The sequence below is a fragment of the Phyllobates terribilis genome, unplaced genomic scaffold (assembly GCF_046119375.1).
Source record: "Phyllobates terribilis strain yellow unplaced genomic scaffold, ASM4611937v1 Scaffold_4__5_contigs__length_816908805, whole genome shotgun sequence".
NCBI classification, from domain to species: domain Eukaryota; kingdom Metazoa; phylum Chordata; class Amphibia; order Anura; family Dendrobatidae; genus Phyllobates; species Phyllobates terribilis.
Genome location: NW_027362764.1, coordinates 229501606 through 229525950, shown reverse-complemented (window position 1 = coordinate 229525950; position 24345 = coordinate 229501606). Strand labels below are relative to the sequence as shown.

Genomic DNA, 24345 nt, shown 5'->3' with positions numbered 1-24345 from the left:
CGATGCGTTTTTCATGCGTTTCCGCGGCGTTTTTGCAGTTGCGTAAACGCCGCGGAAACGCATGAAAAACGCATGGTAGAAGGGCAGCAATGTTCCCCAATTGAAATCCGCATGTGCTGTGCCCATGATGCGGATTTTTCCGCAGCGTAAACGCTGCGGTCAAAAATCCGCAGCATGTCAATTTAATTTTGCGGAAACGCTGCTCTTTTGCCGCCATTGACTTGCATTAGACTCGCATGGAATCCGCATCACTGTATATGTTGATGCGCTTTTCATGCGGTCTAATGTGCGGATGGTACCCGGGTGTGGATGAGAGGACTCTCATCCAGACCCAGGTACCATTAAAAAAAAAAAAAAGAATAAAATAAAAAATATATATATTCTCACCTTCTGACGGCAGGCGCAGCGCTCCTGCTTGATTCCCCGCACTTCGCGGTTGAATGAAGAAGGACCTTCGCTGACGTCAGAGTCATGTGACGGGTCACGTGACGCTGACGTCGGAAGGTCCTAAAGTCTTCACTGCCGGCAGCCGGGATCGAGCGAAGCCGGACACCGGGGGCCATCAGAGGGTAAAGTATATATTTATTTTTTATTTTTTGACATTCACACACTATATAAATCCATGCCGGTTGCATGGATTTATATAGTGTGAAGTTGACAAGCACTTTCCAAGTGATGCTAAAATCGCTTGGGAAGCGCTTGTCAACCCGCATGCGGAAATGAAAGTGAAGACCGCTTCATTTCCACATGTCCCTGGCAGGAAACCGCATGTACAATCCGCATGCGTTTTTTCCTGCCAGAGAGATGCAGAAACGCTCAGGAAAAAATCCTGAGCATTTCTGCATCGTGTGCACATACCCTTATAACTATTTTTGGCTTACATTTTTTACTTGATAGAGTTCACACTAAATAACTGTTTAAATCAATTCTTCAGGTTAGGTATAGTTTTTTTCCCTATAATGTGTGCAATAAAATGTATTTTATATGAACAAAATCAACATTTTTCCTATTTTTTTAATTAATTTTTTTGCAGATGTTTTAAACATTTTTTTTAATTAAATTGTCTCTCAGAGGTCATAAAAGGTCTCACTGTAACATTTTTTCTCTTCACTGCTCATTTTTTTTCTACTTTTACTGGGGCAGTTACAGGGGAAAACAGCTTGACCTATGAGACAGCTATGCCAGAGAGACCCAGTGATTATGTGACTACCACATCCTACAGAAGCACTGATGGTGCCAATGACTGCTGCTTGCTGCATAGAACGCACTTAGCTCTGGTGAATCTAAAAATGTATTAGTAAAGCGCTAGGTTGATGTTGCACCAATGACAGTATTTTGTATAAAAAGGCTGCAGACACCCAATAAAGGAGCAACACCTTTTGGATTCTAAAACTGAATGCTAGTTCACCTAGAACAGATTTTATATATTTAAAAAAAAAAAAAAATTGTTTCAGTATATAATTTTCATTTTCTCTTTATAAATATTCTTATAGCACTTGTATATGTTCATGTGGGTGCATAGGTAACTGCTATTATTCCCACTATTCAGCACCTGTGGAAAAAAAAGTCCAGAGACAGGCAAGACATCTTGCTTCCTATGGAGGATGTGACAAGTGGCCATAGATTGCCACTTGGGGCTGTCTAACAACAGGGCTGTGGAGTCGGAGTCGTGGAGTCGGTGTCCATTTTGGTTGAGCTGGAGTCGGTATAAAATGGACAGACTCAGACTCCTAAAATATATAATAAATTGGGTACAGTAGTTCAATGCAGTTTGGGGGAATATTTTTTTCATAAGAATTTGGGAAAGTTATGAAATGTCCTATAAATGTCTGTCCTATTCCTGATCTAAGGGTCTAGACTTTTAGCTGAGATGAATCTGTGCTACAGTAAATTTATCACTTAAACATGAGCCATGTATGAGGGAGTCGGAGTCGGAGGTTTGTCTTACCGACTCCACAGCCCTGTCTAACAAGCAGCTGGAGTAAAGTGTGATCGAGGGGCTTTACAGCTGATTGTGCCACACTAAACAGATTAAGGGCTTTAGAAAATATTTTTATGAAGTGCCCAATCCCTTTCGGGTAGTCAGACATATATGCAATCATAGAGTAGTATCACATTGTCTTGAGTTCCTAAAACCCTCAAATCGGCATATACTCATAGCATATGTGACAACTAAATCCTGAACATGGAATTTACTGGAGTTAGAGTATACGAGACTGGAAAATGATTAATCACTTTCGTGCTGAGAGTACTTTATTGCCAAATCTGCTTAAGATGGATGTATCATGAAATGCCAGCGAAATACTCAAACAGAAGACATTCAGAAAATAAACTATCCACATGGTTTCCAGGATTGGAAATTTACTTCACAAGTCTTAAAAAGAAAGCTCCACTTCTAACATCAGCTATATTTTGGCAAATGTAAAATCTCACGCCTTTGCGATTTATTTCTATTACCTTTATTTGCATTTTTTTTACCTGCTGTATTTTTAACTTTAAAGTTTTTTTTGTGTATAGTCATAAATATTTTTTGCAGATTATTATTATTATGAAAAATGTAAGTAATATTGCAGTTTCAGGATATAGAGGTTATTTTTGTCTAATAAAAAGTGAGACAACTTTCAATTTTTTAAGAGTTTTAAGATCTCTGCTTGCTGCCATTCAATAAGTGTTTATCGTTTACCACCAAGGAATAAAGATCTGTCCTGGACATGTTATGAGAAAGTTGGTTACAAGAGCGTGCTGTAACTGCATCTGCAGTCCTGCACCCGTGTGTTCACCCCATGACCAGGACAGTATGTTTTTCTCCAACAAAAGCAAACAATGAAGACATCAACACTTGAGAACAAGCAGTAGGGTTACCAATTGTCCAGTAATTCCAGGACAGTCTGTAGCAATAAGGCACTTTTTTGCCCTGTCCGTAAAGAAAAAAAGTAAGGTGTTACAGATTTTTTTTTAAGCTGAAGAAACGTATACAGAATATTTTGACGATTATCATTATTTTACAGTTTACAGAGAATGCAGCTGAAGTCTTCATATCAAAATTATGGGCTGCATACTTGTATCAGTAATAATCTGTATAATTTATTATGGTTTTCTAATGTATCCATAAAAAATATTGTCTGTCTGTGATTTTTTGATAAGTCGTCCAGAAAAATAAAAAACATCATGTTGGCAACTCTGACAAGCAAAGTTCTTGACAACTTTAAAGCATACATTTTTGCTAAATGTGTTTATCCTCCGGGCATTGCATAGTTCTGAATTTTTTTAATATACTTCATTGCCTCATGTTTCTTTCTTCTCTCCCAAAACACTATGCTCCTTTAGAAGCTCTTTTCAACTGCTGCTTGGCAAAATCCATATTCATACATTCAGGGTAAAGGGAGATCCCCTGTCTGAGTAGAAGGGTGCCGAGCTGAGAGGTTTAGACAGGGGCATTCCTGTACTCTGTTTAACCACCTATAATGTACAGATCCTGCAGAGCAACAGTTTAAAGAAGCATTTAAAGATACATAGACTGGGCATTGAAACAGCTCCAGCATAGCGTTTGGGAGAGAAAGAGGCAAGATAAAGTAGTGAAGTCTATTGTAAAAAAAATCATAACTATGCAATGCTTTCAGGAATAGATTGCCCTTATTTACTGAATGTAGAATAACCCTTCACTTATTACACAATATTAAAGTTCTTTGAACACTATTTTAGAGTTTATAGGGGTTGTCCCACAAACAAATTTTAATCAATTGATCTTGAAATAAAAAGTTTCACCATTGAATGTGCTAAAAAACAATATTTCTATGCTGAAATAATCTCATCTATGTGCCCCTGCTATGTGCTGTGTAATGGCTGTGTCTGACCGTGTTGGGGCAAGGACTGGAAACACCCTATCTCTTGGCCAATGGAGGATGCAAAAGAGAGTATACAGATAGGACAGCAAGGGGTCTCAGCTACTCATTTCTGTGAGGTAAAACATTTCCCTGCCTGTCTGGTAAAAGTATTACCTCACAAAAAGCATCAGCTGTGATCCCATGCTGTAATGTCTGTATACTTTTTTTTGTCCCCCCCCCCACCCAGGACATGTGGTATGATCAGACCATGTCCCTGTATGGTCAGACACAGCCATTACACAGTACACAGCAGGGGCACATTTATAAGATTATCTCCACACAGGAACATTTTATTTAAACACATCCAATTGTGGAACTTATTATTATTATAAAATCTACTGATTAAAATGTACTTTGTTCATGGGAAAACCTCTTTAAATCTATAACTGATCTCCTTAAAAATTATGGTCCCAAGTTACAGTCTGTATTACTGTGCAGGGATCTAACCACAAATCCCACAGTGCTGGGAACATTCTTCTTCTGTTAGTCACTTTTCTGCAAGATGTAAATGGAAACAGTGGAAATGCTTGTCAGCGGACACATACAGATTACCTAAGCTACTATAATGACGTGGGAGAGGACGTTTTACAATATCAGATAATCGTACATTGTCTGATGTAAAGAGGACACTCGCTAGAAACCAAATCATCTGAGCCAGCAAGAAATGCAGGGAGATTTCATCTGAGGCTTGCAAAATTGTGACTGCAGCTCTGAACTATTGTTACTTCCACTACCTTGCTCATTAAAAAACAACCTGTCACCTCTCCTGACGCCTGTTTTATTATACAATCGTAATTGTTTGGTCTGGAGCATCTTTTCTTAAAACTCCACATTGTGTTGTTCATTTTAGTCCTCCTAAAAGTGAATGAATAAATTGACATCTGGGTGTTACTAATCGAGGGTATGTCCGTAGACAGTCTGACACTGTGTTATCAGAGCTACCAGTGCAAGGACAGATCCCTTTAACACGATATCAAAAAGAATAGTAACGTCCAGTAGTCAAGTTATTCATAAATATTCAGGAGGAACGGTATAGTGCAACAGGAATTGAAAATAAGCTAAAAAAAATTATATTGGGAATACAAATATTTATTAAAACAGATATGTCCTCTTTAACACGTGCATAAACAATGCAGGCATAGGATCATACTTTTTAGATTTTGGGGGCATCACATAGCTTTAAGAAGTTCAGCCCCAAGTATTCACACAAACAATAATGGGTTGTTCTAATGTTCCCTTTTCAGGGGTTCACCACTCCTCTGCCTCACTATTTCCTGTTTGTTGGTGTCAGTGCGCTCCTGAAGATGGACACTTTAGACCAGCAGTATGGCTGAGCGGCTGGACCAATCTGAGCACCTACTCAGCCTGCTAACAGAGGCAGCTCTGACCAGACAGGATGGGAGAAGAAAAAGGGACTGAAGCTGGCCGAATGTCAAACTTAAACACACAGAGGGACAAAATGAAAAACCTGGACAAAATCGCGGGCCAACCAGTACACAGTGTAATGGGCCCCACATAGTCCTCCATACAGAATAATGGGCCCCATATAGTCCTCCATACAGAATAATGGGCTCCACATAGTCCTCCATACAGAATAATAGGCCCCATATAGTCCTCCATACAGAATAATAGGCCCCATATAGTCCTCCATACAGAATAATGGGCCCCACATAATCCTCCATACAGAATAATAGGCCCCATATAGTCCTCTATACAGAATAATAGGTCCCATATAGTCCTCCATACAGAATAATAGGCCCCATATAGTCCTCCATACATAAAGGGACTCACACAGTGCTCCACACAGAATAATGGGCCCCATATAGTCCTCCATACAGAATAATGGGCTCCACACAGAATAATGGGCTCCACATATTCTGTATGGAGGACTATGTGGAGCCCATTATTCTGTATGGAGGACTATATGGGGCCTATTATTCTGTATGGAGGACTAATAGGCCCCATATAGTCCTCCATACAGAATAATGGGACTCACACAGTGCTTCACACAGAATAATAGGCCCCATATAGTCCTCCATACAGAATAATGTGCCCCACATAGTTCTCCATACAGAATAAAGGGCTCCACACAGAATAATGGGCTCCACACAGAATAATGGGCTCCACATAGTCATCCATACAGAATAATAGGCCCCATATAGTCCTCCATACAGAATAATGGGCTCCACACAGAATAATGGGCTCCACATAGTCCTCCATACAGAATAATGGGCTCCACATAGTCCTCCATACAGAATAATGGGCCCCACATAGTCCTCCATACAGAATAGGCCCCATATAGTCCTCCATACAGAATAATGGGACTCACACAGTGCTCCACACAGAATAATGGGCCCCATATAGTCCTCCATACAGAATAATGGGCCCCACATAGTTCTCCACACAGAATAATGGACCTCACATAGTCCTCCATACAGAATAATAGGCTCCATATAGTCCTCCATACATAATAATAGGCCCCATATAGTCCTCCATACAGAATAATTGGCCCCACATAGTCCTCCACACAGAATAATAGGCCCCATATAGTCCTCCATACAGAATAAAAGGCCCCATATATTCCTCCATACAGAATAATGGGCTCCACATAGTCCTCCACACAGAATAATAAGCCCCACATAGTCCTCCACACAGAATAATGGACCTCACATAGTCCTCCATACAGAATAATAGGCTCCATATAGTCCTCCATACAGAGTAATAGGCCCCATATAGTCCTCCATACAGAGTAATAGGCCCCATATAGTCCTCCATACAGAATAATAGGCCCCATATAGTCCTCCATACAGAATAATAGGCCCCATATAGTCCTCCATACAGAATAATAGGCCCCATATAGTCCTCCATACAGAAAAATAGGCCCCATATAGTCCTCCATACAGAATAATGGGCTCCACACAGAATAATGGGCTCCACATAGTCCTCCATACAGAATAATGGGCTCCACATAGTCCTCCATACAGAATAATGGGCTCCACATAGTCCTCCATACAGAATAATAGGCCCCATATAGTCCTCCATACAGAATAATGGGCCCCACATAGTCCTCTCCATACAGAATAATGGGCTCCACACAGTCCTCCAAACAGAATAATGGGCTCCACATAGTCCTCCATACAGAATAAAAGGCCCCATATAGTCCTCCATACAGAATAATGGGCTCCACACAGAATAATGGGCTCCACATAGTCCTCCATACAGAATAATGGGCTCCACATAGTCCTCCACACAGAATAATAGGCCCCATATAGTCCTCCACACAGAATAGGCGGCCCCATATAGTCCTCCATACAGAATAATGGGCCCCACATAGTCCTCCATACAGAATAATGGGCTCCACATAGTCCTCCACACAGAATAATGGGCCCCATATAATCCTTCATACAGAATAATGGGCTCCACATAGTCCTCCACACAGAATAATAGGCCCCATATAGTCCTCCACACAGAATAATGGACCTCACATAGTCCTCCATATAGAATAATAGGCTCCATATAGTCCTCCATACAGAATAATAGGCTCCATATAGTCCTCCATACATAATAATAGGCCCCATATAGTCCTCCATACAGAATAATTGGCCAGATATAGTCCTCCTTACAGAATAATAGGCCCGATATAGTCCTCCTTACAGAATAATGGGCCCCACATAGTCCTCCATACAGAATAATGGGCTCCACACAGAATAATGGGCTCCACATAGTCCTCCATGCAGAATAATGGGCTCCACATAGTCCTCCATACAGAATAATAGGCCCCATATAGTCCTCCATACAGAATAATGGGCTCCACACAGAATAATGGGCTCCACATAGTCCTCCATACAGAATAATAGGCCCCATATAGTCCTCCATACAGAATAAGATAAGATAAGATAAGATATACTTTATTTTATCCCGGAGGAAATTGCGGTATCACAGCAGCAGAACACAGATCTCGAACATGACACATATAATAACAAAACATTTGGAATGCTTTAGACATTGCTTTTCAGACATTTGTTAAACACCCCCATAGCTGTTGGAACAAACGATCTCCTGTATTTTTCCTTTTTACACCTTAGTTGTATTAGGCGATTGCTGAATGTGCTCTTCTGTTTCGCAAACAGTTCATAAAGCGGGTGTGTGTTGTTGCCCATTATAGCTCTGCACTTCTTCTTAATCCTATCCTCTACCACCTCTTCAAAAGTCCCAAGCTGTAGGCCCACCGTCGCGCTAGCCTTCTTTATAAGTTTGTTGAGCTTGTTGGCGTCAGCAACACGCACACTGTTACCCCAGCAAATTATTGCCGCAAAGGTGGCACTAGCCACAATGGATTGGTAGAACACCTCAAGCATTTTGCCACACACATTAAAAGACCTTAACTTCCTTAGGAAGTACAATCTACTCATCCCCTTCTTGTAGACCTTCTCCATGTGGCACTTCCAGTCTAGCTTGCTATCCAGGTAAACCCCCAAATATTTGAAACTGTCCACCATCTCCACATCCTGACCGTCAATGGTAACAGGTAGGCATACCTTCTTGCACCTTCCATAGCTCATCACCAACTCCCTGGTTTTCTTAACATTTAGTTCTAGATGGTTAGCCTGGCACCATACTACAAAGTCCGCAACCACCCTTCTATATTCCTCTTCGTCCTGGTCCTTCCCAATACCGCCAACTATCACAGAGTCATCCGAGTACTTCTGGAGGTGACAACGGTCTGATTTATACTGAAAGTCAGCTGTGTACAATGTAAAGAGGAATGGCGACAGCACTGTTCCCTGCGGGGCTCCGACACTGCTCAGTACACTATCTGATGTAGCCGTCCCCCACCTAACAAACTGTGGCCTATCCGACAGGTAGTCAATTATCCAATTCACAAGTCCCTCATCCACCGCCATTTTAATCAACTTTCCTCGCAGTAAGAGTGGCTGTAATGTGTTGAACGCACTAGAGAAATCAAAGAACAAAGCACGCACTGTGGTTCCATCATTGTCCAAAAAGGAATGTACTGTTTGTAGCAGAGACGCTACAGCATCGTCCACACCCAGTCCCTGCCGGTACGCAAACTGAAGAGCATCAGTATGCGCCATCACCCTCGGACACAAGTGAGCAAGTACTATTCTCTCCAAGGACTTCATCGCATGCGATGTTAAGGCCACCGGTCTATAGTCCCCCGGGGAAGCCGGGAAGGTAGTCTTGGGAATCGGCACCAGGCAGGAAGTCTTCCATAGCACTGGTACTCTCTTTGATTGTAAGCTCTGGTTAAAGAGATGCTGGAAGACAGTACATAACTCATTTGCACACACTCTGAGGACACGTGGACTGAGACCGTCAGGCCTTGCTGCTTTGCCAATGGCCAGCTTACTAAACTGGTCCCTCACGTCATTTTTGGAGACCGAGAAATGATCTATTTCACCCCCTGTTAATTTAGCTAGTTGTTCCCCGGCCTCCTCCCCCTTCCCTGCTGCTACCGCACCTTTATTGCTGAATCTATTGAAGAACTGATTCATTTCATTAGCCATTGTAAGTCCACCACCCCCCTGCTCCGACCTTGCCTTAAACCCAGTCACTAGCTTCATTCCAGCCCACACCTCTCTGGAGCTTTTTTGTGCAAATTGATTTTCTAATTTAACTCTGAATGCCTCACGGGCAATCTTAATTTTCCCCTTTAGGTCTCGCTGTATAATTTTCAATGCCTCCTTGTCCTTCCTTTTAAAAGCCAGTTTTTTCATGTTTAGTAAATGTTTCAACTCTTTTGTAATCCATGGCTTATTGTTTGCATAACACCGAATCTCTTGAACAGGTACTACAATGTCCATACAGAAGTTGATGTAATCAGTAACTCTGCCAGTAATCTCATTAACATTACATTTCTCTTTCATGGTACACAACACCTCCCAGTCTGTACAGTCAAAGCAGTCTTGTAACGCCTCCTCTGCTGCTGGACACCACTTCCTTATCTTTTTAATTGTCACTGGTTGTTTGCGGACGTCTGGTTGGTAAGCAGGAGACAATAGTATGAGGTTGTGGTCAGATTTCCCCAGGGGGGGTAATGCAGCCGATGAATAAGCATTCTTAACATTAGCAAAGAGGAGATCCAGTGTGTTGTTGTCCCGTGTAGGACATTTGACATATTGATAGAACTTTGGTATTGCAGATGAGATCTTTACTCGATTGAAATCCCCAGAAATTACAGTTAGAGAGTTTGGGTGTTTAGTCTGAAGCCGGGCCATCACCCCTGACAACACATCCCCAGCAGCCTCTGGGTTCGCAGATGGTGGTATATACATCACAACTACAATAACAAGAGTGAATTCTCTAGGCAGATAGTAAGGCCTGAGGCCCACTGCTAACAGTTCAATATTTGGACAGCAATGTTTCTCCTTAACAGTTACATGCCCCTGATTGCACCATCTGTTGTTAATGTAGAGTATCACTCCTCCACCTTTTTTCTTGCCGCATCTAACTCTCTCTCTATCAGCCCGAACCATTTGAAACCCTGGTACCGAGACACATGAATCTGGGACCTCCTCATGCAGCCAGGTTTCTGTAAAGCACATGAGACTGCATTCCCTAAACTCCTTCTGGGTCTTACTCAGAGCCAGCAGTTCATCCGACTTATTTCCCAGCGATCGTACGTTACCCATGATAATGGATGGGACCACTGGTTTAAACCTTCTCCTCCAGGACTTGATCTTCTTGCCTGCTCTGCAGCCTCTGAAAGGTCTCCTTATTTCCCGTGGAACATTCAGTATTGCCACTGCTGGAGAAGACTTTATCCTGCGCAGTTCCAGAAGACGATCCCTAGAATACACTGCTCGTTTAGCAACAGACCTAGGGTCCACCATCCCGTCATTATTCCCACCCGTCACACCAGTCCTCTCCATGGCAAATCGTATACAGTGACCTCCACCGCTCACATATGGCTGTATCCCTGTCACAGGCTGTGGGTAGCAGCATGCATCCTTCAGTAGCATTAGCTGAGATGGTCCGTATTGCTTGCCCCAGAGTGTCTGTACATGCAGGAGACTTGTAAGTGGTGGAAGAAGATCCAGGTGCAGATCTCGTGCTGTGTGCCCAGCAGCAGTTGATAGTGTGGGAAGTGTTGTATCTTCCATCCCCAATAGACGAGTATACAGGAACGTTGCAATCCAGAGAAGGTAATAAAATAAAATAACTGTAACAAAACTGTAACTAAAATAAAGTAGAAGCTTCTGCTGCTGCAATGGGCTGCCAGTAGTCCGGCGCCGTATTGTCTCCACAATCTAGCAGAGAGGCAGACAGGCATGTCCACACCCTCCGGAGTCAGAAAGTGAAGGCCCCATATAATAGGCCCCATATAGCCCTCCATACAGAATAATGGGCCCCACATAGTCCTCCATACAGAATAATGGGCTCCACATAGTCCTCCACACAGAATAATAGGCCCCATATAGTCCTCCACACAGAATAATGGACCTCACATAGTCCTCCATACAGAATAATAGGCTCCATATAGTCCTCCATACAGAATAATAGGCTCCATATAGTCTTCCATACAAAATAATAGGCCCCATATAGTCCTCCATACAGAATAATTGGCCCCATATAGTCCTCCATACAGAATAACAGGTCCCATATAGTCCTCCATACAGAATAATAGGCCCCATATAGTCCTCCATACAGAATAATTGGCCACATATAGTCCTCCATACAGAATAATAGGCCCCATATAGTCCTCCATAGAGAATAATGGGCCCCACATAGTCCTCTCCATACAGAATAATGGGCTCCACATAGACCTCCATACAGAATAATGGGCTCCACATAGTCCTCCATACAGAATAATAGGCCCCATATAGTCTTCCATACAGAATAATGGGCTCCACACAGAATAATGGGCTCCATATAGTCCTGCATACAGAATAATGGGCTCCACATAGTCCTCCACACAGAATAATAGGCCCCATATAGTCCTACACACAGAATAATAGGCCCCATATAGTCCTCCATACAGAATAATGGGCCCACATAGTCCTCCATACAGAATAATGGGCTCCACATAGTCCTCCATACAAAATAATAGGTCCCATATAGTCCTCCATACAGAATAATAGGCCCCATATAGTCCTCCATACAGAATAGGCCCCATATAGTCCTCCATACAGAATAATAGGCCCCATATAGTCCTCCATACAGAATAATGGGCCCCACATAGTCCTCCACACAGAATAATAGGCCCCATATAGTCCTCCATACAGAATAATGGGCCCCACATAGTCCTCCATACAGAATAATGGGCTCCACATAGTCCTCCACACAGAATAATGGGCCCACATAGTCCTCCATACAGAATAATGGGCTCCACATAGTCCTCCATACAAAATAATAGGTCCCATATAGTCCTCCATACAGAATAATAGGCCCCATATAGTCCTCCATACAGAATAATAGGCCCCATATAGTCCTCCATACAGAATAATTGGCCCCATATAGTCCTCCATACAGAATAGGCCCCATATAGTCCTCCATACAGAATAATAGGCCCCATATAGTCCTCCATACAGAATAATGGGCTCCACACAGAATAATGGGCTGCACGTAGTCCTCCATACAGAATAATAGGCCCCATATAGTCCTCCATACAGAATAATGGGCTCCACACAGAATAATGGGCTCCACACAGAATAATGGGCTCCACATAGTCCTCCATACAGAATAATGGGCTCCACATAGTCCTCCATACAGAATAATGGGCCCCATATAGTCCTCCATACAGAATAATGGACCCCACATAGTCCTCCACACAGAATAATAGGCCCCATATAGTCCTCCACACAGAATAATGGACCTCACATAGTCCTCCATACAGAATAATAGGCTCCATATAGTCCTCCATACATAATAATAGGCCCCATATAGTCATCCATACAGAATAATTGGCCCCATATAGTCCTCCATACAGAATAACAGGTCCCATATAGTCCTCCATACAGAATAATAGGCCCCATATAGTCCTCCATACAGAATAATAGGCCCCATATAGTCCTCCATACAGAATAATAGGCCCCATATAGTCCTCCATACAGAATAATGGGCCCCACATAGTCCTCCATACAGAATAATGGGCTCCACACAGAATAATGGGCCCCACATAGTCCTCCATACAGAATAATGGGCTCCACATAGTCCTCCATACAGAATAATAGGCTCCATATAGTCCTCCATACAGAATAATGGACCCCACATAGTCCTCCACACAGCATAATAGGCCCCATATAGTCCTCCATACAGAATAATAGGCCCCATATATTCCTCCATACAGAATAATGGGCTCCACATAGTCCTCCACACAGAATAATAGGCCCCATATAGTCCTCCACACAGAATAATGGACCTCACATAGTCCTCCATACAGAATAATTGGCCCCATATAGTCCTCCATACAGAATAATAGGCCCCATATAGTCCTCCATACAGAATAATAGGCCCCATATAGTCCTCCATACAGAATAATTGGCCCCATATAGTCCTCCATACAGAATAATAGGCCCCATATAGTCCTCCATACAGAATAATATGCCCCATATAGTCCTCCATACAGAATAATGGGCTCCACACAGAATAATGGGCTCCACATAGTCCTCCATACAGAATAATGGGCTCCACATAGTCCTCCATACAGAATAATGGGCTCCACATAGTCCTCCATACAGAATAATAGGCCCCATATAGTCCTCCATACAGAATAATGGGCCCCACATAGTCCTCCACACAGAATAATGGGCCCCATATAGTCCTCCATACAGAATAATGGGCTCCACATAGTCCTCCACACAGAATAATAGGCCCCATATAGTCCTCCATACAGAATAATTGGCCCCATATAGTCCTCCATACAGAATAATAGGCCCCATATAGTCCTCCATACAGAATAATGGGCCCCACATAGTCCTCTCCATACAGAATAATGGGCTCCACACAGTCCTCCATACAGAATAATGGGCTCCACATAGTCCTCCATACAGAATAATAGGCCCCATATAGTCCTCCATACAGAATAATGGGCTCCACACAGAATAATGGGCTCCACATAGTCCTCTATACAGAATAATGGGCTACACATAGTCCTCCACACAGAATAATAGGCCCCATATAGTCCTCCATACAGAATAATAGGCCCCATATAGTCCTCCATACAGAATAATGGGCCCCACATAGTCCTCCATACAGAATAATGGGCTCCACATAGTCCTCCACACAGAATAATGGGCTCCACATAGTCCTCCATACAGAATAATAGGCTCCAAATAGTCCTCCATACATAATAATAGGCCCCAAATAGTCCTCCATACAGAATAATTGGCCCCATATAGTCCTCCATACAGAATAACAGGTCCCATATAGTCCCCCATACAGAATAATAGGCCCCATATAGTCCTCCATACAGAATAATTGGCCCCATATAGTCCTCCATACAGAATAATGGGCTCCACATAGACCTCCATACAGAATAATAGGCCCCATATAGTCCTCCATACAGAATAATGGGCTCCACACAGAATAATGGGCTCCACATAGTCCTCCATACAGAATAATGGGCTCCACATAGTCCTCCACACAGAATAATAGGCCCCATATAGTCCTCCACACAGAATAGTAGGCCCCATATAGTCCTCCATACAGAATATTAGGCTCCATATAGTCCTCCATACAGAATAATGGGCCCCACATAGTCCTCCATACAGAATAGGCCCCATATAGTCCTCCATACAGAATAATGGGACTCACACAGTGCTCCACACAGAATAATGGGCCCCATATAGTCCTCCATACAGAATAATGGGCTCCACATAGTCCTCCACACAGAATAATAGGCCCCATATAGTCCTCCACACAGAATAATGGACCTCACATAGTCCTCCATACAGAATAATAGGCTCCATATAGTCCTCCATACATAATAGGCCCCATATAGTCCTCCATACAGAGTAATTGGCCCCATATAGTCCTCCATACAGAATAATAGGCCCCATATAGTCCTCCATACAGAATAATAGGCCCCATGTAGTCCTCCATACAGAATAATGGGCCCCACGTAGTCCTCCTTACAGAATAATGGGCTCCACACAGAATAATGGGCTCCACATAGTCCTCCATACAGAATAATGGGCTCCACATAGTCCTCCATACAGAATAATGGGCTCCACATAGTCCTCCATACAGAATAATGGGCTCGACATAGTCCTCCATACAGAATAATAGGCCCCATATAGTCCTCCATACAGAATAATGGACCCCACATAGTCCTCCATACAGAATAATGGACCCCACATAGTCCTCCACACAGAATAATAGGCCCCATATAGTCCTCCATACAGAATAATGGACCTCACATAGTCCTCCATACAAAATAATAGGCTCCATGTAGTCCTCCATACATAATAATAGGCCCCATATAGTCCTCCATACAGAATAATGGGCTCCACACAGAATAATGGGCTCCACATAGTCCTCCATACAGAATAATAGGCCCCATATAGTCCTCCATACAGAATAATGGGCCCCACATAGTCCTCCATACAGAATAATGGGCTCCACATAGTCCTCCACACAGAATAATAGGCCCCATATAGTCCTCCACACAGAATAATGGACCTCACATAGTCCTCCATACAGAATAATAGGCTCCATATAGTCCTCCATACAGAATAATAGGCTCCATATAGTCTTCCATACAAAATAATAGGCCCCATATAGTCCTCCATACAGAATAATTGGCCCCATATAGTCCTCCATACAGAATAACAGGTCCCATATAGTCCTCCATACAGAATAATAGGCCCCATATAGTCCTCCATACAGAATAATTGGCCACATATAGTCCTCCATACAGAATAATAGGCCCCATATAGTCCTCCATACAGAATAATGGGCTCCACACAGAATAATGGGCTCCACATAGTCCTGCATACAGAATAATGGGCTCCACATAGTCCTCCACACAGAATAATAGGCCCCATATAGTCCTCCACACAGAATAATAGGCCCCATATAGTCCTCCATACAGAATAATGGGCCCCACATAGTCCTCCATACAGAATAATGGGCTCCACATAGCCCTCCACACAGAATAATGGGCCCACATAGTCCTCCATACAGAATAATGGGCTCCACATAGTCCTCCATACAAAATAATAGGTCCCATATAGTCCTCCATACAGAATAATAGGCCCCATATAGTCCTCCATACAGAATAATAGGCCCCATATAGTCCTCCATACAGAATAATTGGCCCCATATAGTCCTCCATACAGAATAGGCCCCATATAGTCCTCCATACAGAATAATAGGCCCCATATAGTCCTCCATACAGAATAATGGGCCCCACATAGTCCTCCACACAGAATAATAGGCCCCATATAGTCCTCCATACAGAATAATGGGCTCCACACAGAATAATGGGCTGCACGTAGTCCTCCATACAGAATAATAGGCCCCATATAGTCCTCCATACAGAATAATGGGCTCCACACAGAATAATGGGCTCCACATAGTCCTCCATACAGAATAATGGGCTCCACATAGTCCTCCATACAGAATAATGGGCCCCATATAGTCCTCCATACAGAATAATGGACCCCACATAGTCCTCCACACAGAATAATAGGCCCCATATAGTCCTCCACACAGAATAATGGACCTCACATAGTCCTCCATACAGAATAATAGGCTCCATATAGTCCTCCATACATAATAATAAGCCCCATATAGTCATCCATACAGAATAATTGGCCCCATATAGTCCTCCATACAGAATAATAGGCCCCATATAGTACTCCATACAGAATAATAGGCCCCATATAGTCCTCCATACAGAATAATGGGCCCCACATAGTCCTCCATACAGAATAATGGGCTCCACACAGAATAATGGGCTCCACATAGTCCTCCATACAGAATAATGGGCTCCACATAGTCCTTCATACAGAATAATAGGCCCCATATAGTCCTCCATACAGAATATTAGGCTCCATATAGTCCTCCATACAGAATAATGGGCCCCACATAGTCCTCCATACAGAATAGGCCCCATATAGTCCTCCATACAGAATAATGGGACTCACACAGTGCTCCACACAGAATAATGGGCCCCATATAGTCCTCCATACAGAATAATGGGCTCCACATAGTCCTCCACACAGAATAATAGGCCCCATATAGTCCTCCACACAGAATAATGGACCTCACATAGTCCTCCATACAGAATAATAGGCTCCATATAGTCCTCCATACATAATAGGCTCCATATAGTCCTCCATACAGAGGAATTGGCCCCATATAGTCCTCAATACAGAATAATAGGCCCCATATAGTCCTCCATACAGAATAATAGGCCCCATGTAGTCCTCCATACAGAATAATGGGCCCCACATAGTCCTCCTTACAGAATAATGGGCTCCACACAGAATAATGGGCTCCACATAGTCCTCCATACAGAATAATGGGCTCCACATAGTCCTCCATACAGAATAATAGGCACCATATAGTCCTCCATACAGAATAATGGGCTCCACATAGTCCTCCATACAGAATAATGGGCTCCACATAGTCCTCCATACACAATAATAGGCCCCATATAGTCCTCCATACAGAATAATGGACCCCACATAGTCCTCCATACAGAATAATGGACCCCACATAGTCCTCCACACAGAATAATAGGCCCCATATAGTCCTCCATACAGAATAATGGACCTCACATAGTCCTCCATACAAAATAATAGGCTCCATGTAGTCCTCCATACATAATAATAGGCCCCATATAGTCCTCCATACAGAATAATTGGCCCCATATAGTCCTCCATACAGAATAACAGGTCCCATATAGTCCTCCATACAGAATAAAAAGCCCCATATAGTCCTCCATACAGAATAATAGGCGCTATATAGTCCTCCATACAGAATAATGGACCCCACATAGTCCTCCACACAGAATAATAGGCCCCATATAGTCCTCCACACAGAATAATGGACCTCACATAGTCCTCCACACAGAATAATAGGCTCCATATAGTCCTCCATACATAATAATAGGCCCCATATAGTCCTCCATACAGAATAATTGGCCCCATATAGTCCTCCATACAGAATAACAGGTCCCATATAGTCCTCCATACAGAATAATAGGCCCCATATAGTCCTCCATACAGAATAATTGGCCCCATATAGTCCTCCATACAGAATAATAGGCCCCATATAGTCCTCCATACAGAATAATAGGCCCCATATAGTCCTCCATACAGAATAATGGGCCCCACATAGTCCTCCATACAGAATAATGGGCTCCACATAGTCCTCCATACAGAATAATAGGCCCCATATAGTCCTCCATACAGAATAATGGGCTCCACACAGAATAATGGGCTCCACACAGAATGGGCTCCACACAGAATAATGGGCTCCACATAGTCCTCCATACAGAATAATAGGCCCCATATAGTCCTCCACACAGAATAATGGGCTCCACACAGAATAATGGGCTCCACACAGAATAATGGGCTCCACATAGTCCTCCATACAGAATAATGGGCTCCACATAGTCCTCCATACAGAATAATGGGCCCCACATAGTCCTCCATACAGAATAATGGGCTCCACATAGACCTCCACACAGAATAATGGACCTCACATAGTCCTCCATACAGAATAATAGGCTCCATATAGTCCTCCATACATAATAATAGGCCCCATATAGTCCTCCATACAGAATAATTGGCCCCATATAGTCCTCCATACAGAATAACAGGTCCCATATAGTCCTCCATACAGAATAATGGGCCTCACATAGTCCTCCATACAGAATAATTGGCCCCATATAGTCCTCCATACAGAATAATTGGCCCCATATAGTCCTCCATACAGAATAATAGGCCCCATATAGTCCTCCATACAGAATAATGGGCCCCACATAGTCCTCCATACAGAATAATGGGCTCCACATAGACCTCCATACAGAATAATAGGCCCCATATAGTCCTCCATACAGAATAATGGGCTCCACACAGAATAATGGGCTCCACATAGTCCTCCATACAGAATAATGGGCTCCACATAGTCCTTCATACAGAATAATAGGCCCCATATAGTCCTCCATACAGAATAATGGGCCCCACATAGTCCTCCATACAGAATAATGGGACTCACACAGTGCTCCACACAGAATAATGGGCCCCATATAGTCCTCCATAGAGAATAATGGGCTCCACATAGTCCTCCACACAGAATAATAGGCCCCATATAGTCCTCCACACAGAATAATGGACCTCACATAGTCCTCCATAGAGAATAATAGGCTCCATATAGTCCTCCATACATAATAGGCCCCATATAGTCCTCCATACAGAATAATTGGCCCCATATAGTCCTCCATACAGAATAATAGGCCCCATATAGTCCTCCATACAGAATAATAGGCCCCATGTAGTCCTCCATACAGAATAATGGACCCCACATAGTCCTCCATACAGAATAGGCTCCATATAGTCCTCCATACATAATAATAGGCCCCATATAGTCCTCCATACAGAATAATTGGCCCCATATAGTCCTCCATACAGAATAACAGGTCCCATATAGTTCTCCATACAGAATAATAGGCCCCATATAGTCCTCCATACAGAATAATAGGCTCTATATAGTCCTCCATACAGAATAATGGACCCCACATAGTCCTCCACACAGAATAATAGGCCCCATATAGTCCTCCACACAGAATAATGGACCTCACATAGTCCTCCATACAGAATAATAGGCTCCATATAGTCCTCCATACAGAATAATTGGCCCCATATAGTCCTCCATACAGAATAACAGGTCCCATATAGTCCTCCATACAGAATAATAGGCCCCATATAGTCCTCCATACAGAATAATAGGCCCCATATAGTCCTCCATACAGAATAATTGGCCCCATATAGTCCTCCATACAGAATAATAGGCCCCATATAGTCCTCCATACAGAATAATGGACCCCACATAGTCCTCCATACAGAATAATGGGCTCCACACAGAATAATGGGCTCCACATAGTCCTCCATACAGAATAATGGGCTCCACATAGTCCTCCATACAGAATAATGGGCCCCACATAGTACTCCACACAGAATAATGGACCTCACATAGTCCTCCATACAGAATAATGGGCTCCATACAGAATAATGGGCTCCACATAGTCCTCCATACAGAATAATGGGCTCCACATAGTCCTCCATACAGAATAATAGGCCCCATATAGTCCTCCATACAGAATAATGGACCCCACATAGTCCTCCACATAGAATAATAGGCCCCATATAGTCCCCCATACAGAATAATGGACCTCACATAGTCCTCCATACAGAATAGGCTCCATATAGTCCTCCATACATAATAATAGGCCCCATATAGTCCTCCATACAGAATAATTGGCCCCATATAGTCCTCCATACAGAATAACAGGTCCCATATAGTCCTCCATACAGAATAATAGGCCCCATATAGTCCTCCATACAGAATAATAGGCTCTATATAGTCCTCCATACAGAATAATGGACCCCACATAGTCCTCCACACAGAATAATAGGCCCCATATAGTCCTCCACACTGAATAATGGACCTCACATAGTCCTCCATACAGAATAATAGGCTCCATATAGTCCTCCATACAGAATAATTGGTCCCATATAGTCCTCCATACAGAATAACAGGTCCCATATAGTCCTCCATACAGAATAATAGGCCCCATATAGTCCTCCATACAGAATAATAGGCCCCATATAGTCCTCCATACAGAATAATTGGCCCCATATAGTCCTCCATACAGAATAATAGGCCCCATATAGTCCTCCATACAGAATAATGGGCCCCACTTAGTCCTCCATACAGAATAATGGGCTCCACACAGAATAATGGGCTCCACATAGTCCTCCATACAGAATAATGGGCTCCACATAGTCCTCCATACAGAATAATGGGCCCCACATAGTCCTCCACATAGAATAATAGGCCCCATATAGTCCTCCATACAGAATAATGGACCTCACATAGTCCTCCATACAGAATAATAGGCCCCATATAGTCCTCCATACAGAATAATTGGCCCCATATAGTCCTCCATACAGAATAACAGGTCCCATATAGTCCTCCATACAGAATAATAGGCCCCATATAGTCCTCCATACAGAATAATTGGCCCCATATAGTCCTCCATACAGTATAATTGGCCCCATATAGTCCTCCATACAGAATAATAGGCCCCATATAGTCCTCCATACAGAATAATGGGCCTCACATAGTCCTCCATACAGAATAATGGGCTCCATACAGAATAATGGGCTCCACATAGTCCTCCATACAGAATAATGGGCTCCACATAGTCCTCCATACAGAATAATGGGCCCCACATAGTCCTCCATACAGAATAATGGGCCTCACATAGTCCTCCATACAGAATAATGGGCTCCATACAGAATAATGGGCTCCACATAGTCCTCCATACAGAATAATGGGCTCCACATAGTCCTCCATACAGAATAATGGGCCCCACATAGTCCTCCACACAGAATAATGGACCTCACATAGTCCTCCATACAGAATAATAGGCTCCATATAGTCCTCCATACAGAATAATAGGCTCCATATAGTCCTCCATACATAATAATAGGCCCCATATAGTCCTCCATACAGAATAATTGGCCCCATATAGTCCTCCATACAGAATAACAGGTCCCATATAGTCCTCCATACAGAATAATAGGCCCCATATAGTCCTCCATACAGAATAATTGGCCCCATATAGTCCTCCATACAGAATAATTGGCCCCATATAGTCCTCCATACAGAATAATTGGCCCCATATAGTCATGCATACAGAATAATAGGCCCCATATAGTCCTCCATACCGAATAATGGGCCCAACATAGTCCTCCATACAGAATAATGGGCTCCACACAGAATAATGGGCTCCACATAGTCCTCTATACAGAATAATGGGCTCTACATAGTCCTCCATACAGAATAATAGGCCCCATATAGTCGTCCATACAGAATAATGGGCTCCACACAGAATAATGGGCTCCACATAGTCCTCCATACAGAATAATAGGCCCCATATAGTCCTCCATACAGAATAATGGGCCCCACATAGTCCTCCATACAGAATAATGGGCTCCACATAGTCCTCCACACAGAATAATGAGCCCCATATAGTCCTCCATACAGAATAATGGGCTCCACACAGAATAATGGGCTCCACATAGTCCTCTATACAGAATAATGGGCTCCACATAGTCCTCCATACAGAATAATAGGCCCCATATAGTCGTCCATACAGAATAATGGGCTCCACACAGAATAATGGGCTCCACATAGTCCTCCATACAGAATAATAGGCCCCATATAGTCCTCCATACAGAATAATGGGCCCCACATAGTCCTCCATACAGAATAATGGGCTCCACATAGTCCTCCACACAGAATAATGAGCCCCATATAGTCCTCCATACAGAATAATTGGCCCCATATAGTCCTCCATACAGAATAATTGGCCCCATATAGTCCTCCATACAGAATAATAGGCCCCATATAGTCCTCCATACAGAATAATAGGCCCCATATAGTCCTCCACACAGAATAATAGGCCCCATATAGTCCTCCACACAGAATAATAGGCCCCATATAGTCCTCCACACAGAATAATGGACCTCACATAGTCCTCCATATAGAATAATAGGCTCCATATAGTCCTCCATACAGAATAATAGGCTCCATATAGTCCTCCATACATAATAATAGGCCCCATATAGTCCTCCATACAGAATAATTGGCCCCATATAGTCCTCCATACAGAATAACAGGTCCCATATAGTCCTCCATACAGAATAATGGGCCCCACATAGTCCTCCATACAGAATAATTGGCCCCATATAGTCCTCCATACAGAATAACAGGTCCCATATAGTCCTCCATACAGAATAATAGGCCCCATATAGTCCTCCATACAGAATAATTGGCCCCATATAGTCCTCCATACAGAATAATTGGCCCCATATAGTCCTCCATACAGAATAATAGGCCCCATATAGTCCTCCATACCGAATAATGGGCCCAACATAGTCCTCCATACAGAATAATGGGCTCCACACAGAATAATGGGCTCCACATAGTCCTCTATACAGAATAATGGGCTCCACACAGTCCTCCATACAGAATAATAGGCCCCATATAGTCGTCCATACAGAATAATGGGCTCCACACAGAATAATGGGCTCCACATAGTCCTCCATACAGAATAATAGGCCCCATATAGTCCTCCATACAGAATAATGGGCCCCACATAGTCCTCCATACAGAATAATGGGCTCCACATAGTCCTCCACACAGAATAATAGGCCCCATATAGTTCTCCACACAGAATAATGGACCTCACATAGTCCTCCATATAGAATAATAGGCTCCATATAGTCCTCCATACATAATAATAGGCCCCATATAGTCCTCCATACAGAATAATTGGCCCCATATAGTCCTCCATACAGAATAACAGGTCCCATATAGTCCTCCATACAGAATAATAGGCCCCATATAGTCCTCCATACAGAATAATAGGCCCCATATAGTCCTCCATACAGAATAATAGGCCCCATATAGTCCTCCATACAGAATAGGCCCCATATAGTCCTCCATACAGAATAACAGGTCCCATATAGTCCTCCATACATAATAATAGGCCCCATATAGTCCTCCATACAGAATAATAGGCCCCATATAGTCCTCCATACAGAATAATAGGCCCCATATAGTCCTCCATACAGAATAATAGGCCCCATATAGTCCTCCATACAGAATAATGGGCCCCATATAGTCCTCCATACAGAATAATGGCCCGATATAGGGGTGGTGGTTCTCGTGTCGCGGGCCAAATATAACCAACCTGCGGGCCAGTTTTGGTCCACAGGCCAGAGTTTGACAAGTATGTGCTAAAGCACAGTCCCTACAAGTAGTTCACTCTCTTTAGATAAGTAACAAAGCCACTCTGAGACTGCAGAGGTGGCCGCTAACCTAGGCAATGAGCTGTAAACTATAGAATTAAAAATTACTCTGGATTTTGGGAACGGAGAGGATTTTTAATAAGAGGTAAATTACAAAGCTGTTTGTTTTGACAAGCACTTTGCAACATAACCCATTAAACAACTTGACGCAACTGCTTTAAGACGAAAATAGTCAATCAGGTACTCTGCTTGCAGATGGTTTCCAGGTTGCAAAAGGTATTGAACAAAACTTAAAACACGTGCTACGCCTAATGTAGGTCCTGAAGAGCTGTTGCAAAAATTGTGTAAAAGACAATTGTATGTCATGTACCAGGCTCTTAGCCCAGGACTAAGTAGAACACCTTGTATCTGTGGTCCTTCAATGATGACAATTATAATACAGCTAC

At 42.9% G+C, this 24345-nt stretch overlaps 1 protein-coding gene across 7 annotated transcripts in view; it reads right to left on the bottom strand.

The window, feature by feature from the left end:
* Window positions 1-24345, bottom strand: part of ULK4 (unc-51 like kinase 4) — a 988030-nt gene that overhangs the window by 841200 nt on the left and 122485 nt on the right. The window lies entirely within an intron of this gene.